The sequence below is a fragment of the Octopus bimaculoides genome, chromosome 7 (assembly GCF_001194135.2).
Source record: "Octopus bimaculoides isolate UCB-OBI-ISO-001 chromosome 7, ASM119413v2, whole genome shotgun sequence".
Lineage (NCBI taxonomy): Eukaryota > Metazoa > Mollusca > Cephalopoda > Octopoda > Octopodidae > Octopus > Octopus bimaculoides.
Window position 1 is genome coordinate 105093261 of NC_068987.1, and position 3335 is coordinate 105096595.

Below are 3335 nucleotides of genomic sequence, written 5' to 3' on the forward strand. Positions count from 1 at the left end.
CCCGTTTTTTTGCTCTATCTAATCGTGTTACTCTTTTTCTTTTTGAATAATTAGGCCATTTTTTTCTGGAATGTTGAATACAACATGGACAAAATGCAAATTCGCACAATTTTCTTATTCCAGTTCAAGCTAGGCCGAAAAGCTGCTAAAACAGCTCACAATATCAACGATGCATTTGGCCCAGGAACCACTAATGAACATACAGCACAATGGTGGTTCAAGAAATTTCGTAATGGTGACAAAAGTCTTGAAGATGATAAGCGTAGTGGTCGGCCATCAGATGTTGACAACAATCAACTAAGAGCTTTAGTCGAAGCCAATCCACGCACAACTCTTCAAGAGCTTCCTTCTGAATTAGACGTAATGTATACGACAATTTCCAACCACTTGAAAGAGATTGGAAAAACAAAAATACTTGAGAAATAGGTGCCACACGAATTGAACGACAACCAAGAAAAAACGCCTTTTTGAAGTGTTGTCTTTCCTTCGTTTACGCAACATGAACGACCCGTTTCTCAACCGGATTGTGACTTGCAACAAAAAGCGGATTCTTTACGACAACCGGCGACGCTCAGCTCAGTGGTTGGACGCCAACAAAGCTGCACGGCACTTCCCGAAGCCAAAGTTGCACCAAAAGAAGGTCATGCTGACTGTTTGGTGGTCTGCGGCCGGTCTCATCCATCACAGCTTTTTGGGTCCAGGTGAAACCATTATGGTGGAGAAGTACTGTCAGCAAATGGATGGAATGCATAAGAAACTCCGACAATAGAAAAGGACCAATTAGTCAATAGAAAAGGACCAATTCTTCTCCACAACAACGCTTGGCTGCACAACTGACCCTGCAGAAGTTGAACGAATTGGGTTACGAAACTCTGCCTCATCCGCCATATTCACCAGACCTCTCGCCTACCAACTACCACTTTTCAAGCATCTCAACAACTTCCTGTGTGAGAGATGCTTCAAAAACCAAGACGATGCCAAACACGCCTTCAACGACTTTATCGCCACCAGAACGCAGGATTTTTATGCTACTGGTATAAATAAACTTGTTTCGCGCTGGCAAAAGTGTGTTGATTCTGATGGTGTTTATTTCGATTAATAAAGTTTTGTTTGAGCCGAGATATGTGCATTTGAATTTAACGGTTAAAAACTGCAAGAACTTTCTTGACAACCTAATATATATATATAAATATATATATAATTGTTAAAGAGGACAACAAACGTTACGGCAAGGCAAACATCTTTTTCCCAATATTGATAATGTATATGACTTGAGATGTTTGCCTTGCCTTAACGTTTGTTGTCCTCTCTAACAATCATATATCTGCTATATCAGAAATCTGCAATGGCTCCATAACTACCGTCTGGGCTATAACTTTGGAGCCCTAGTAATCCATTACAGCACTTACCTAGAGTACCTAATTGTTTAGATATCACCTGTGAACTAAACCCCCATACTTTGTGTGTGTAAATATATATATATATATATATATATATATATATATATATATATATATATATATATATATATATATATATATATACACAACAGCCTCTGTACAGTTTGCATCTACCACATTCTGCCTACAAGGCATTGGTCAACTTCAGATTACAGTAAAAGATACTTCACAGTAGGATCAAAACTTGAAGCCCCATGGATATGAAATAAACTTCTTAACTACATAACTCTACTTGAGCCTATGTCTATTTACAGTGAGAGACACTGAGATAAAGAGTCATATAACCATGTAAGAGTACAAGGCAGTGCCAAAGTAGGATTTCGACATCTTTATATAGATTGCATTTTCTATAAGATTCATTTTCCAGATGTTGGTTTAGAATTCAGTGACTCATTTATACAGGATCTCATTGATTAGTAATTGATGAAAATAAATACATAATTGTTTAGCCTTGGTCAGCCCTAAATGAACAGACATATATGATCAAAAGAATTTCAGCCTTGACTGTCTTAATTATACATGGATCACATCAAATGCATTCTTACTGTTTTGTTTTAAGATTGTAAAATGAGATCTGAGGGAATTTGGCTGCTATTTCTAGTAAGCAGTATGAGCATAAAAGGCTTGTTCATTAGCTCCTATGCAAATGTGTATGATGATGTAAGTAAATAAGGATTGCCTTCTAATTCATTTCTTATACTATATTTGGCTTTCACTTCATAGTTGAATAATGTTTGCATTAAATGTGTGTGTGTGTGTGTGTGTGTGTGTGTGTGTGTGTGTGTGTGTGTGTGAGAGAGAGAGAGAGAGAGAACAAAAGATTCTCAAAATTACTAATGTATTTCTGGACAAATGTTTACTTCAATTTCACTTACTTTTGGAGTTGTACTTGTCCAGCATGTTGAAACTAAACCAATTAAATAATAGAAGAACCATTTAAATAAACAAAAAAAACTGTTAAGTACACATTCTATTTATTTCCTGATGTGTCAAAATTTTCCTTGCACAACTGCAACAATATCACTGATGTAGTTCCATGAATCTAACCATTTCTGTATGTTCTTAGGTGGTTAAAATGACAATTCAATTATATTTGAGTAGCAATCTAATATACTCAACTGCCAAAAGAACAACTTTTTCATCACTAATCAGCATACTTTAGATTTTTCTCGTTAACCAAAACACAACCCAACCCATTATCTCCACTTTTCTAAGACTACTGATCCCAAAGATAACATTTAAAAAATGTTTCTTATCCAAGTTAAATATGCAGTGGAGATTATAATTATTTCACGAATATCTCATAGAATCTACAATTTTTCCACATAAGACAATTTTGGAATGGTTGAATTGTTGAATTCTTATTTCTTTATTGCCCACAAGGGGCTACACATAGAGGGGACAAACAAGGACAGACAAAGGGATTAAGTCGATTACATCGACCCCAGTGCATAACTGGTACTTAATTTATCGACCCCGAAAGGATGTAAGGCAAAGTCGACCTCGGCGGAATTTGAACTCAGAACGTAACGGCAGATGAAATATCGCTAAGCATTTCGCCCGGTGTGCTAACGCTTCTGCCAGCTCGCTGCCTTGTTGAATTGTTGAATTCTAGTGAGTAAAACATTAACCACCACCTCATGAACAAAACATAAGGAAATGAAATTCAAGTGGAAACATGTGGTTTAGTGGTTAGGGTGTTGGACTCATGATCATAAGATTGTGGTTTCAATTCCTGGACCAGGTGATGCATTGTGTTCTTGAGCAAAACACTTCATTTCATATTGCTCTAGTCCACTCAGCTGGAAAAATGAATACTCCAGTGACAGACTAGCATCCCATCTGGTAGGGCATATATATATATATATATATATA

At 36.7% G+C, this 3335-nt stretch overlaps 1 protein-coding gene across 2 annotated transcripts in view; it reads right to left on the minus strand.

Moving 5' to 3' along the window:
* The window catches only part of LOC106879083 (coronin-7), a 121168-nt gene that overhangs the window by 40877 nt on the left and 76956 nt on the right, over positions 1 to 3335 (minus strand). The window lies entirely within an intron of this gene.